Genomic DNA, 16,495 nt, shown 5'->3' on the forward strand with positions numbered 1-16,495 from the left:
TTGTTTAATAAAATACAGAATTAAAGAATTGAGTAAAATTGCTTATAATCTAAGAGGAAGGTTATCAGAGTTAAAGTGTCCTAAAAATCTCTTAAGCAAATTATTTCTGTTGAAATATTTTGAGTAATCATTAAAAGAATAGAAACAGAATATATAACTTCTAAAGAGTGGAAAAAGTAAAATGAGGGGGAAAAACTTCAAGCTGAAAGAATGGGGGATATGAGAAAAAAGAAACAAGGAAACAGCAAGGACATTTTAAAAGCTGCAAAGAAGATTATATCAATCATAGTCCCAAAAGAAACACATGACACATTTGAAGTGCTTACATTAAAAGGGTTTAGTGAAGGAAACATTTAACGAGATGAGGGCAGGTTTAAGGGAACCAGTAAGGGGGAGTGAAAAATACTGAGATGAGCAAGAGTGGGAAACCAATACTAACCCAAAGCCTGGTAGAGAAAGAGATGAGGACTCTGTCAACGGAGCTCAGTAAGAGTTGGAACCAAGAAAGAGGCACCTCGCAACAGGAGCTAAAGTCATAACAGACTGCAGCCACTGACAGATGGTACCCAGGTAGGGAGGAACACCTTCCCAAACCTATGGGTCTGTCGTATTTATGAACTTAACCCAAAACCAGATGGCAAGGGAACCCAGATGATGCTGTAGAGGTCATCCTCATAGGCCACAGAGCAGCACATAGTATCAGTGACTTACAGGGAGTAGTGGGGGACAGAAGGGGGTCAAATAGGACATAATCCAGCACAAGGAAAACAGAGATAAATTCAAATATATCAATAATAACTAGTGTCCAAATGGACTAAACTCTAAGTTACAATCAAAGATTGTCAAATTGAGATTTTGTTTTATTTTATTTTTGAGATGGGGTCTTGCTCTGTCACCGAGGCTGGAATGCAGTGGCACGATCTCAGCTCACTGCAAGCTCTACCTCCCAGGTTCAAGCAATTCTCCTGCCTCAGCCTCCCAAATAGCTGGGATTACATCCATCCACCACCATGCCTGGCTAATTGTTGTTTTTTTTTTTTTTAGTAGAGATGGGGTTTCGCCATTTTGGCCAGGCTGGTCTTGAAATGTTGACCTCAGGTAATCCACTCACCTTGGCCTCCCAAAGTGCTGGGATTACAGGCGTGAGCCACCGCCCCCAGCCCAAACATATGCTGCCTTAAAGTGATTTATTTCAACTATAAAGACAAAGAAAGATTAAAAGTGGGGAAAAAAAGAAAAACAATGTACCAGGGAAATAAGATCCAGGAGATATATGATAGTATTAAGACAAATATTTAAGGAAAAAACCATTATCAGAAATAAAATGAATCCCTAGACATTGATAAAAAGCTATAGTACACTGGTAAATATTTAATAGGCACTCAGGGGAAAGGGAAGACTTATTTCTAGTGTTTTTCAGTTTCTGTGGTGAAAATATCCTTACCTTGGCCAATTTCAAGCCACCAATGCGAAGTTAACTGACTCACAAAATTCTAAAAATTTAACATCAGCTCTTATGGGTTGCAGCTCTTATGAGTGAAAGTTAGTTTCAGCATCTTCACTCAACAAAAGGTTCAATTCACTGGGAAAATAAAGCAATTAAAAACACATTTGCCACCATGCTTTGTGTGATACTTGAATAGGAATGGAGGGAAAAGCTATATTAGGACAACTGAGGAAAATTAATAATAGAATATATATTAGATAATAATATGGTATCAATGTTAAATGTCTTTGATGAGAGTATACCTATACACTTGTATTTTCCTAAGATATACTGTTTAAGTTTGGGGGAAGGAAGTGCTATGATATTTGCAATTTACTTTCAAATGGCTCATTAAAAAGGATATATGGTGACACTGATTAAAATGGTGCAAGAGGGAGCGTCTTTCTCTCTCTCTCCCTGGCCCTTTCCTCCTCTCCCCCACTCTCTTCTTCCACAGAAACACTGATAAATTGAGCAAAATTGTAGCAATCAACTTTATCAAAACTCTGGAAAACAGTCAAAGGTTTACAGCAAAAAACTGAACACCAAATCAAGAAACAAACATTAAAAATGCCAGAAAGCTTTGCTCAATTTTCACTTGCCTTTGCTCCACCTTTCTCCCAGACTAAGTGAAAATCTTGAAGACAGCAGCCAGTGTTGGACCCTTCACTCTGGCTCCAGAGATAAAAGAGCAGATCGTATTCACAAAGAATCATGTTTGTCTTTTCTAACCTGTCTGAAGGTTACCTGAAGGACTGACACAAGGAGCTTGCCTTTGTTTCACCTAACTCAGACTTACTCATGGAAGAAAAGTGGCTATGCAAAGAGCATTCCTTGCAAACATTATAAGACCAATAAACAACATGCTACACCTGGGACAAAAAATTACACTTGAGGCAAACTATAGATATGCTGAAAGCCTGGAAGGAAAAGACAGGGAGAGAGTTTCTTTGAAAAATTAGGCATTCAAAAGTGTCCACATATATTGGGGAACTTAGAAAGCCATGTGCATACCCAAGGTAGAACACACGCTGGAAAAGACCTGAGAAGATCTATGTGGAAGATTAGCTTCCACTCCTGGCTGATCTCTAGGTTCAGTGCAAGCAGGAAGCGAAGGCGAAGGCAGAGCTATAAACAGCTTGTCTAAACATTGAAGGAGCGCTCCAATACAAAGCCGACTAAGAGACATCTTTTCTTCCTTTTCTACCTTTTCTTTCTCCCTCCCTCTCTCTCTCCCTGGCCCTTTCCTCCTCTCCCCACTTCTCTTTTTCTTTTAGTAAACCAAGAATCCAGAAACACAAAACTGTCCTTCAAACAGGAGAGAGAAATTAAGACATTTCCAGATAAACAAAAGCTAAGAAAGTTTATTCCCAGTGAAACTGCTCTACAAAAATATACTAAATGAGATTCCTTTAGGCTGAAATGAAGACAGAAACTGGAAGCCATATCAAGAAGCCATATAAAGAACTCCAGTAAAGGTAAGTATATAAATAAATATAAAACTCAGTGTTCCTGTATTTTTAGTTTATAACTCCTTTTTTTATTTCCCACGTGATTTAAGAGATAAATACATAAAAATTCTTGTATCCTTGCTTCTCCTGTGCTTGGTGCTTAAATAACAAAACAAGTAAGAAAAAAATCTTATATATTTTTGTTAATGGACACACAACATATAAAGATATAATTTGTGACAATCACAACATAAAGTATGGGCAGAGCTGTATAGAGCAGAGATTTTTGTATGCTATTAAAGCTAAATTGGGATCAGTTTAAACTAGGTTGGTATAAATTTATGATGTTAATTGTAACCTCTGTGGTAACTACTTAAAAATTTTTTTAACATACTGATAAGAAAATTAGAGGAGTTTGAGGCTGCAGTAAGCCATGATCATGCCACTGCACTGCAGCCTGGGCAACAGAGCAAGACCCTGTCTCTAAAAAAGGTCAAGAAAATTAGAAGGGTATTAAATGGTACACTACAAAAAAAAAAAAAAAATCAATGCAAGACAAAAGAAGGCAGTAATGGAGGAAATGAGGAACAAAAAAGGCCTAAGACATACAGAAGGAGTGCCTGGAGAGCAGCAACAGCCCAGCCAGCTACCGTGTCCCTGCAGGCTGATTTTGGCATGATCACGGAAGATGTGAGGAAGCTGAAAACAAGACCAGATGATGAAGAACTGAAAGAACTCTATGGGTTTTAGAAACAAGCTGTAAATTGGAAACATTACTATTGAGTGTCCAGAAATGCTAGAATTAAAAGGCAAGGCCAAATGGGAAGCACAGAACCTCCAAAAAGGATTATTAAAGGAAGATACAATGAGTGCCTTCATTTCTAAAGCAGAAGAGCTGATAGAAAAATATGGAATTTAGAATAAAGCATATGATAAATTTTACTTTTTGAAGCCTTCATAATGGTATCATGACCAAACATTTAGAGTGAACACTGTTAACTCTAGGTATCGTGTATATTTTTGCTATTATTATGAATTATAATACTTAATTAGAAGTACGCTAAAACTGCATAGTTAACTAAATTGTACTTGATTAAACCAGGTGTCTTTAAAAGTTCTTTTAGAAAAGTATTTTTTTTTTAATTTTTGTAGATTTAGGGGGTACAAGTGCAGTTTTGTTTCATGAACGTACCATGTAGTGGTGAAGTCTGGGCTTTCAGTGTCCCCATCACCCAGATAGTCTACAATTGTCCCCGAAAGGTAGTTTCTCATTTCTCAGCCCCCTCAAACCCTCCCACCTTCCAAGTCTCCAGTGTCTATTGTTCCACACTTGATGTCCATGTGTACACATTGTTTGGCTCCCACTTATGGGTGAGAACATGAGGTATTTAACTTTCCATTTCAGAGTTATTTCACTTAAGATAATGGCCTCCAGTTCCAACCATGTTGCTACAAAAAACATGATTTCATTCTTTTTCTTAATGGCTGAGTAGTATTCCATGGTATACATATACCATATTTTCTTTGTCCAATCATCTGTGGATAGACACTTAGGTTGATTCCATATCTTTGCTATTGGGAATGGTGCAGTGATAAACATATGGGTGCAGGTGTCTCTTTGATACAATGACTTATTTGCCTTTGGGTAGATAACCAGTGGTGGGATTGCTGGATGGAATGATGGTTCTGCTTTTAGTTCTTTGAGAGCCTCCATATTGTTTTCCATGGAAGTTGTACTGGTTTGCATTCCCACCAGCAGTGTATGAGTTTCCCTTTTCTCTGCATCCTCACCAACATCTGTTGTTTTTTTGACATTTTAGAAAAGTCTTTACTCTGGTAGTATTTACACAAAGGTTAGGAATTTTTTTAAAAGACATACAGAAAACAAAGAGCAAAATGGCATAAGTAGTACTTTCTTATCAGTTATTACTTTATGTAAATAGATTAAACTTTCAAATCAAAAGGCAGAAAAATTAGCATGATGTGTTTTTGGTTTATTGTTTGTTTGTTTGTTTGTTAGTTTTGCGAGATGGAGGCTCGCTCTGTCACCAGGCTGGAGTGCAGTGGCACGATCTCGGCTCACTGCAACCTCTGCCTCCCGGGTTCAAGCAATTCTCCGGCCTCAGCCTCCTGAGTAGCTGGGACTACAGGAGCACACCACCGCACCCAGCTAATTGTTGTATATTTAGTAGAGATGGGGTTTCATCATGTTGGCCAAGATTGTTTCGATCTCTTGACCTCGTGATCCGCCCACTTCTACCTCCCAAAGTGCTGGGATTACAGGTGTAAGCCACTGTGCCCGGCCCCAGCACAGTGTGTTTTTAAAAACGATGCAACTGTATGCTATCCACAAGTGACTGATCCAAAGACACAAATCATTTGAGTGAAAGGATGGTATGTGGGTTAAATTATGTTCCTCTAAAAGATATATTAAAGTCCTAACAGCCAGCACCTGTCAATGTGACCTTATTTGGAAATAGGGTCTTTGCACACATAATCGAATTAAGATGAGGTCATTAGGATGGGCCCTAAATCAGTATGACTGGTGTGCTTATAACAGGAGGAGAAGGCTGGGCATAGTGCCTCACACTTGTGATCCCAGCACTTTGGGAGGCCACAGCAGGAGGATCACTTGAGGCCAGGAGTTCGAAACCAGCCTGGGCAACATAGTAAGACCCTGTCTCTACATGCACACAGACACACACACACACACACACACACAAAATTAGCCAAGTGTGGTGGCATGTACCTGTATTTCCAACTGCTTGGGAGGCTCAGGTGGGAGGATTGTTTGTGCCCAGGAGGTTGAGGCTGCAGTGAGCCATGATTGCATCACTGCACTCCAGCCTGGGCAACAGAGTGAGACCCTGTCTCTAAAAAAAAATAAAATAAAATAAAAACAAGATTTTAGAAAAAAGAAAAAGAGAGAGAGAGAGAGAAGAGGAGAAGAGACACAGGAAGAAAGACATGTGAAGAAGGAGGCAGAGATTGAAGTTATGTAGCTATCAGCCAAGGAATTCCTGGGACTACCAGAAGCTGGAAGAGGCAAGAAAGGATCCTGCCATAGAGGCTTCAGAAACAGCATAATCCTGTCAACACTTTGATTTATAATTTTAGGCATCCAGAACTGTAAGAGATATATTTGTGTTGTGTTCAGGCACCCTATTTGCAATACTTTGTTACAGTGCCCCTAGGAAATTAATACAGAGTGAAAAAGATATTCCATGCAAATAGTAATCAAAAAAGAGTAGGAATGGTTATACTTTAGACTTAAAGCCAAAAACTGCTACAAGAGAAAAAGAAGGTGATTATGTATTGATAAAAGGGCCAATTTATCAACAAGATATAAAAATTATACACATATTTGCACCAAACAAAACAACTCAAAAATATATGAAACAAATACTGACAGAATTGAAGAGAGAAATAGAGAACTCTACAATATTATTTGGAAACTTCAATACCCTACTCTCAATAAGGGTTAGAACATCCAGACAGAATATCGGTAAGAAAATAAAAGATCTGAACAACCTAGACCAAGCTTTTCCAACCTGCAGTCCCACAGGCTGTATGTAGCCCAGGATGACTTTGGATGTGGCCCAATACAAAATTGTAAACTTTCTTAAGACATGATTTTTTGTGTGTGATTTCTTTTTTTTTTTTTTTTTTAGCTCATCGGCTATGGTTAGTGTTAGCGTATTTCATGTGTGGCCCAAGACAATTGTTCTTCCTATGTGGCCCAGGAAAGCCAAAAGATTGAATAGCACTGACCTAGACCAACTAGACCTATATAAACCAGACCTGACAGATATAGATAAAACTCTCTATCCAACAACACAATAAACAATCTTCTCAAATGCACATAGAACATTCTACAGGAGAGATCATATATTAGGCCACATAACAGTCTCAATAAATTATTAAAAATTGAAATCAAAGGAAGTATATTCTCTGACCACAATGGGATGCACCTAAAAATCAATTAACAAAAGGAAAACTATTTTTATTCACAAATAACAAATTTGTGAAAATTCACCAATATGGGAAATTTAAAAACACTCTTAAACAATGAATAGATCAAAGGAGAAATCACAACGGAAGTTGGAGAATACTTAGATATAAATAAAAATGAAAACAACATACCAGAACCAATGGGATACAGCAAAAAGCAGGGGTCAGAGGGAACATCAAGCAACAACCATTTACATTTAAAAGGGCGCAGTGGCTCACACCTGTAATCCTAGCACTTTGGGAGGCTGAGGCAGAAGGAAAGCTTAAGACCAGCCTGGGTAACATGGTGAAGCCCTGCCTCTACAAAAAATTAGCTCGGCATGGTGGCATGCAGCTGTAGTCTCAGCTATTCAGGAGGCTGAGGCAGGAGGATTGCTTGAACCCAGGAGGCAAAGGTTGCAGTGAGCCAAGATTGTGCCACTGCACTTCAGCCTGGGTGACAGAGCAGGACTCAAAAAATAAAAGAGAGAGAGAGATTACATCAGTAATAATAATAATAAAACTCCCAACAAAGAAAACTCCAGGACCAGATGACTTCGCTGGTGAATTATACCAAACATATAAAGAATTAACATCAATCCTTCTCAAAGTCTTCCTAAAGAAGAGAAAGGAATGCTTTCTACTCATTCTATGAAACCAGCATTGCCCTGACACCTAAGCCAAATAAAGAAACCACAGGAGAATATGCAATATACTCAGCATATATGAATATAGTTGCAAAACTCCTCAACAAAATACTAGCAAATGAAATTCAACAGCATATTAAAAGATTACACAGTGTGACCACATGGGTTTTATATCAGGAATCTATAGAATGTAAGGATGATTCAACATACAAAAATCGATCAATGTAACATATCACATTAATAGAATGAAGGAAAAACGATATTATTATCTCAATTGATGCAGAAAAGCATTCGACAAAATTCAATACTATTTCATGAGCAAAAACACCCAGAAAACTAAAAATAGGAAGGATCTTCCTTAACATAATAAAGGGCATTTATGAATAACCCACAGCTAATACTGTACTCAATAGTGAAAGACTGAAAGCTTTTCTCCCAAGATCAGGAATAAGACAAGTATGTCCACTTTCACAGGTACAATTTAACATTTTACTGGAAGTTCTAGCTAGAGAAATTAGGCAAGAAAAAAGTAAAAGGAATATAGATTAAAAAGAAAAAGTAAAACTATTCCTTTTTGCAGATGACCTTATTATATGGAAAATATCAAAAAATCCACAGAAAAGGCTGGGTGCGGTGGCTCACGTCTGTAATCCCAGCACTTTGGGAGGCCAAGGCAGGCGGATCACAAGGTCAGGAGATCGAGACCATTCTGGCTGACATGGTGAAACCCCGTCTCTACAAAAATGCAAAAAATTAGCCAGGCGTGGTGGCAGGCACCTGTAGTCCCAGCTACTCGGGAGGCTGAGGCAGGAGAACGGCGTGAACCCAAGAGGCGGAGCTTGCAGTGAGCCGAGATCGTACCACTGCACTCCAGCCTGGGTGACAAGCAAGACCCAGTATCAAAAAAAAAAATCCACAGAAGAAATAATAGAGCTAATAAGTGAATTCATCCAAATTGCAGGTGTAATACAATACTCAAAAATCAGTTCCGTTGCTATACAGAAGCACTAAACAATCTGAAAAAGAAAGTGAGAATACAATTCCACTATAATAACATCCAAAAGACAAAAATACCTCATGATAAATTTAAACAAGGAAGTGAAAGGCATCTACACTGAAACATTGCTGAAAGAAATTAAAGAGGAGCTAAATAAATAGAAACACACCTTGTGTTGGCGGATTGGAAAACTAAAGATGGCAATACTATCCAAATCTACAGAGATAACATAGTTCCTGTCAAAATTCCAATGGCCTTTTCACAAAAATGTAAAAGCCAATTCTCAAATTCATATAGCTACAAGGGGCCAAAACAATCTTGAAAAAGAATTACAGGCCAGGCGTGGTGGCTCAGGCCTGTAATCCCAGCACTTTGGGAGGCCAAGGTGGGTAGATCGCTTGAGGTCAGGAGTTTGAGACTAGCCTGGCCAACATGGTGAAAACTCGTCTCTACTAAAATACAAAAATTAGCCAGCCTGGTGGCAGGCGCCTGTAATCTCAGCTACTGGGGAGGCTGAAGCAGGAGAATCACTTGAACCCAGGAGGCAGAGGTTGCAGTGAGCCAAGATCGTGCCACTGCACTTCAGCCTGGGCGATGAAGCGAGACTCCGTCTCAAAAAGAAAAAAGAATAACAAAGCTGGAAGTCACACACTTCCTGGTTTAAAACTTATACAAATCTAAAGTAATCAAAACAAGGTGATACTGGCATAAGGATAAACCTGTAGAACCATGGAGTAAAATTGAGAGTCCATAAGTAAATCCATACATCTATGGCCAATTGATTTTCAACAAGAATGCCAAGACCATTCAATGGGGAACGAATAGTCTCTTTAACAAATGGTTCTGGGACAACTGAATATCACATGCAAAAGAATAAACAGGCACCCCCTACATCACAGCACATAGAAAAATTAACTCAAAATGGATCAAAGACCTCAATGTAAGAATGAAAACTATAAAACTCTTAGCGGAAAATATAGGGGTAAATTTTCATGTCCTTGAACAGTGGATTCTTAGATATGCTATCAAAAGCGTGAGCAACAGACAACAAAATAGATAAACTTGATTTTATCAAAATGAAAAACATTCATACATCAAAGGCCATTATTAAATGAAAAGACAACTGATACAAGGGAGAAAATACTTGCAAATCATATATGTGATAAGAGTCTAGTGTCCAGAGGCCAGGTGTGGTGGCTCACGCCTGTAATTCCAGCACTTTGTGAGGCCGAGGCCAGCAAATCACAAGGTCAGGAGTTTGAGACCAGCCTGGCCAATATTTAGTAGAGACGGTGAAACCCCGTCTCTACTAAAAATTAGCTGGGCGTGGTGGCACATGCCTGTAATCCCAGCTACTCGGGAGGCTGAGGCAGAAGAATTGCTTGAACCCGGGAGGTGGAGGTTGCAGTGAGCCAAGATCGTGCCACTGTACTCCAGCCTGGGTAACAGAGCGAGACTCTGTCTCAAAAAAAAAAAAAAAAAAAAGAGAGAGTTTACTGTCCATAATATATTTAAAGAATTTTAACAATTCAATAACAAAAAAGACAACCCAATTTAAAAATGAGCAAAGTTCTTGATAGCTATTTCTCCGAAAAAGATTATACAAATTGTCAACAAGCACATGAAAAATTGTTCCCCATCATTAGTCACTAGAGAAACGCAAATCAAACCCACAATGAGATACTACTCCATACCTACTAGGTGAGCCATAATAGTAATAATCATCATTGTCATCACTGGAAAATAACAAGTATTGGTAAGATGTGGAGAAATTAGAACTCTCACAAATTGCTAGTGGGAATGTAAAATGATGCAGCCACAGTAGAAACAGATAACGATTTTTTCAAAAAGTTAAACATATAATTACCATATGGCCAGCAATTCCACTCCTAACTATATACCCAAAAGATCTGAAAACAGAAGGTCAAACAGATGCTTTTACACAAATGTTTATAGCAGCATTATTCACGATAGCCAAAAGGTATTAATAGAAATGGTCCAAATGTCCATTAACAGATGAATACATAAACAAAATGTACATACATATAATGGAATATTACTCAGTCTTACGAAGAGATGAAGTACTGATACATGCTACAACGTGCTTGAACTTCAAAAGATTATGCTAAATGAAGAAGCCAAATAGAAAGATCCCATATTACATGGACAACCTAGAATAGGTAAATCCATAGAGATATATTGATGGGTGGTTCCCAAGAGCTGGTTGGGGGAGTAGGAAGTGACTGCTCAGTAGATATAAGGCTTTTCCTGAGGTGATGAAAATGTTTTAGAAATAGAGGTGGTGGTTGCACAACATTGTGAATGTTCTAAATGCCACTGAATTGTGCACTCCAAATTGTTAATTTTATGTCAATTTCACCTCTATGTTAAAAAATATATACATATATATTCATCCATACACATATAGAAATAGAGAAAGCAATGTGGCAAAGGTTAGTGGTTCGTAAATCTAGGCAAAAGATATATAAATGTTCACTGAACTATTATTTCAAGTTTAATGTAGAGGTCAGTTTCATGTAGAAGTCAATAAAATGTTGAGAAAAACTTATTCAAATAGAAACTCACCTTTAGTATAAATCAAATATTGACAAAATCACAAGGAGAAATTGACAAATCTACCATCAAGATAACAGATTTTAAGAAACTCTCAATAATTAACAGTAAAACAGATTTTTAAAACTTGTAAGGATAAGGAATATATGAACAGTTTCATTTAATAGAAATATATAGAACATTGTACCCAGCAACTGCAAAAACTGTAACCTTCTAAATACACATGTAGTGTTTATGAAAATGGACCATGTGTTAGGAGATAAAGCAAGTCTTGATAAATGTTGATGCATCAGTATTATATACAGTATAATAGTCACAATAAATAAATTTTTAAAATATTCAAAAAGTTATATATTTAGCAATTATTCATGGAATAAAGAAAAATATGATGGAAGTTTAAAAAATTGACCTAAATTATAACAAAAATAGTACAGATCAAAACTTGTAGTGCTAGGAGAAAATATATAGCCAAATTTCAGAAAAAAGAAAAGGTTAAAAAGTAATAAGACTTAATTTTATTTATTTTGTACAGACAGGGGTCTCACTATGTTGGCCAGGCTGATCTCAAACTCCTGGCCTCAAACTATCCTCTCAACTTGGCTTCCAAAAATGCTCTTTTTCTAATGTTAAAAGTTAGGTCTGGCAGTGAGCCACTGTGCAGTGAACCACTGCATCCGGCCAGACTTTTAACATTAGACAAAGGGCAACAGAACAAGATATTAAAAGTGAGAAAATAATCAAAACATAAATTAAAGAAACGGAAAACAAATACACACCAAAGAGCATCAACAAAGAAAAAGGTTGTTTTTGAAATGCCAACAAGATTGGCAAACCTCTGGCAAGGTTGATCAATAAAAAGGGAGACACATATTAAAATATTGAAAATTTTTTAAAAACTACAGATCAAGCATAATTAAAAAGCTAACACAGGAATGTTAAGAAAATCTTTATGCCAATAGATTTGATAACTTGAGTAAGAAGGACAACTTCTTAGAAAATGGACTCCAGAAAAACAACAGAAAAAAAAATGAAATAAAAATAGGAAAACATGAATGGTCTTACAACCAATATTGAAATTGTTGCCCAGGCACTGTGGCTCAGGCCTGTAATCCTGGCACCGCCGAGGCAGGTGGATCACTTGAGGTCAGTAGTTCGAGACCAGCCTGGCCAACAAGGTGAAACCTCATCTCTACTAAAAATACACAAATTAGCCAGGCATGGTGGCGGGGGTCTATAGTTCCAGCTACTTGGGAGGCTGAGGCACGAGAATCACTTGAACCCAAAAGGTGGAGGTTGCAGTGAGCCGAGATGGCGACTCTGCACCCCAGCCTGGGTGACAGAATGAGACTCTGTCTCAAAAAAAAAAAGAAAAAGAAATTGTGTCAGTACCCTAAATCTTTTCACAGGCATGTGCATGCATGCACATACACGTGTGCGCATGCGCGCGCGCGCACACACACACACACACACACACACACACACACACACACGCACACACACACACACACACCCCATAGCAGGCCCAAAATGATTTTACCGATAAGTTCTACTGGAAAGAGTTAATTTCAGTTTTAATCAAACTTTTCCAGAGAATAGAAAGAAAGAAAGCAATTCCCAGTTAATTTACAATGATAGCACAATTTCCATTCAAAAGCCAAGCGAAAGTATTACAAGAAAAAAAATTTCAGATTAATCTCACTCATGAACATAGATGCAACAATCTATGCTAAATCTACCAAAATATTAGCAATTCAAATCTAGCATCTAGATTCTAGAATCTAGATTCTTTTTGCAAAAGCCATTCATCACGAACTAGCCAGCTTCCCAGCCAAAACAGCCTTGTTTGTAGTTGCCTGCTGATTTCCATGTGTAAATACTAAAACTTGCCTGCTTTCAAGGTACCAGTATGACTTCAGGGAATGCACAGTTGGGGAGAGATGCTAACACTTAGCTCTTACAAATCACTATTGTGCATGGCAGAGGTACCACCAAATACCAATAGATAAAAGTAACAAACCTGAGATAATTGGCTATCGTTTTTTGATGAAATAAGATGTCTACCTCATGCCATAAACAAAAATCAATTGAAGATGAACTATGGACTTAAATGCAAATTTTAAACATTTTTAGAAGAGAATATAGGCAAGCATCTTTATGACCTTGGGATAAGAAATTATTTTTACAATAAGACATAAAATCACTGACAATAATGAAAAATATTTTACATTAAAATTATGAAATTCTGTCCCTCAAAATACACCATTAAAGGAGCGAAAAACACCACTAAATGAAGTGATGAAAATTCTCACTGAAAGATTTTTTCCTACACAAATACAACTGGATACCATTTTCTTCTGCCTCTTTGGGACCCCTGCCCTAACTACTCTCTCTCCCATTCTGTAGCTTAAATCTCTTCTTTGCTGGATTTTTCCTGAAACACTCCCTCTCTTTCTTCTTCACAGTCCAGCTTATTGAAAGATTAATATACATTTACTTTTGCCATTTAGTCGTTTTTCAACTCCTTTCTTAATTGAGCATTTACTTCTCATTTTCACTGCACTCTGGTTTCTTAGTTAACACAGTTCTCTCTAAGGTAACCACTGGTCTCCGTAAGACGAAACTCAGTGAATGCTTTTCAATCTTTATCTGACTTGTCACTCTCCAGAAGCACTCCATAATGTTGATTACCCCTTTCCTAAAATCAGTTCCTCCCTTTGCTTCTGCAGCTGTTCTCACTCCCTATTCCTCACTCCTTCTGAATATTCTCTGCAGGTTTTTCCATTCTTTCTGCCTCTTCATACCACCCACCAAATTTAACTGCTTTAAAACATATATGTGTGTGTGTGTATATATATACATGTATGTGTATAATATATGCTTACTTTTAAAATTCCAGAACATTTAGAAAAATAAAAAGAACAGAATTAAAAGTATCAGTAATCCTAATACCCAAAGATAAGCATTATTATTAATAATACCTTAATTGGTATGCATTTCTAGAATTTTTCTAGGGATATATATTTATTTTTATAAAATGGTAACTGCTGTACATAATGATGCTTTCAGCACTTAATATTACATGTATACCCTCTATATCAGTATAGATTAATATTGTTACTTTATTAACAATAGTTAATACTGAGCTTCACTAAAGTCACTCTGCTAAACTCTCTATATATATACATAAAGATTTGTCACTGACATTAAAAACTTCCTTATAAGATAGAAACTATATTATTTCCATTTTACAGATGGGAAAACTAAGGCTTTGATAATTTATGTAAATAGTTCATGGTGTAATGGTGAGTAGCACTAGTAAGAGCTACCCATGATTTCAACATAAGCTAATTCCAGAGTTGTACATCTTTTCACTGCGTATAGAGCTTTATCAATCAGGTCAATTTTACTTGTAAGTAATGTTGATGCTCAACCAAAAAAAATTAATAATTAAAAAGTCTGGAATTAGACAGTTTCAAAACTGGTCATGACCATTCAACAGTGAAGGCTTTGGGTGGTTTCTCTGTGACTCATGGCTTTCTCTCAAGAGCCTCAGATAGCTACATAGCTCCAAGCATCACATTCTTACATCTTCACACAAAATATCCAAAGAAGGTGAAAATAAACAGTTTTCTCTTCATACACCTCTTAAATATAATGCATACTTCCAAAAAACTCCATAAATAACTACTTTGATGTCTCACTGACCGGAAATAGACCATCTGTCAACTCCTAAACCAAATACGTGGGTGTAAGGTGACCATCATCAATCACAATTCACTACCTGAACTGCACCCGTCTTCCTTGATCATCTTGCCACTCAATATCTTCAAAAAATGGCAATTCTGTTAGCAAGGGAGAAAAGGAAAATGACGGTTAGGGTGGCAACCGACATGCTGCCAACAGTCATTTTAAATTTTACGTTTGTACCATGATTTAATTAAGCAATCCCATGTTGAAGGATATTTAAGTTGTTGCCAATTTTACACTGTTATAAAGAAAGCTGCAATGAACATATTTGTAGATTTTTTCATACTTTTAAATTTTTCCCCAAGATAAATTCCTAGAAAATTTTTGTATCAAAGCAAATTTTTAAGGTTTTAAAAAATATATATTACCAAGTTGCAATCCAAAATGTATATGCAAATGAAAGCTCTCTAAAACAGAGTATAAGAGCATCCATTTCTTCACACTTTCAAGAATGTTAATTGGTTTTACCACTGCTTTAAATATTTGATAAAAATAGTATAACTGACTTCTTTTAAGGCTTAGTTTTTAAATTACAAAAGCAAAAGTTGCTTATTGACAAAAATGTAATAATCCAAATATGTAAATAAAGGAAAAAGTAAACATCCTTCCCCCTCTCACTTCTGTCATTTGCATTCCCCAGGGGTTAATGATTTTTAACCTATTGACAATTTTTTAACTCCACAATTGCCAGAACTTTTTCTATCTTGTTCTTTTCTGGATCACTAGTTAATGGCCCAGTTTCTGACATATACTACATTTAACAAATGTTTGTAAAAATAACATCATACCTTCCATTATTTTCTAGAACTTGACCTTTTTCACCCAATAGCATACTGTTGATACCTTTCTATTCTTGAAATATATATATATATGCTTAATTTTTAAAAAAATAGGAAGAGTGTTCCACCGTATAGATGTAACACAGCTTCTCAAAACCCTACTTAGATTATCCCATGCTTTTACTATTATAAGCAACATTCAAATGAATATCATTGGAAGTATATCTTTGTTTTATAGTGAAAATATTTCTGGGAAAATTTCTGTGTAAATATTTCAAATATTTCCTGTAACGTGTTCAAGGTCAAAAGATACGTGCCAGTTGCTTTCCAAATGATTGCACCAATTTTTTTTTTTTTTTTTTTTTTTTTTTTTTAGAGACAGAGTTTCACTCTTGTTGCCCAGGCTGGAGTGCAATGGTGGAATCTTGGTTCACTGCAACCTCTGCCTCCCGGGTTCAAGCGATTCTTCTGTCTCAGCCTCCCAAGTAGCTGGGATTACAGGCAAACCAGGCCTGGCTAATTTTGTATTTTTAGTAGAGATGGGGTTTCACCACGTTGACCAGGCTGGTCTTGGACTCCTGACTTCAGGTGATCCACCTGCCTCGGCTTCCCAAAGTGCTGGGATTATAGGCGTGAGCCATCATACTCGGCCATCCAATTTATATTTTAAACATGTGTTTCCCTATTCTCAAGCCAGCATTTGATATCATAAATATTCTTACCTTTTGCTACTCTGAGATGTAAATTTTTTCTCATTATTTTAATTTTAGACATAATCACTTAGGCAGTAGTTTAACATTTTCTCATGATTGTCCATTTGTATT

General features: G+C 36.9%; 1 pseudogene; it reads left to right on the forward strand.

Annotated features, from left to right (window-relative positions):
• The first annotated feature begins 361 nt into the window (after positions 1-361).
• Positions 362-3,856, forward strand: LOC114679661 (acyl-CoA-binding domain-containing protein 7 pseudogene; annotated as a pseudogene).
• The last annotated feature ends 12,639 nt before the right edge of the window (positions 3,857-16,495 follow it).

The sequence above is a fragment of the Macaca mulatta genome, chromosome 7 (genome assembly GCF_049350105.2).
Source record: "Macaca mulatta isolate MMU2019108-1 chromosome 7, T2T-MMU8v2.0, whole genome shotgun sequence".
Lineage (NCBI taxonomy): Eukaryota > Metazoa > Chordata > Mammalia > Primates > Cercopithecidae > Macaca > Macaca mulatta.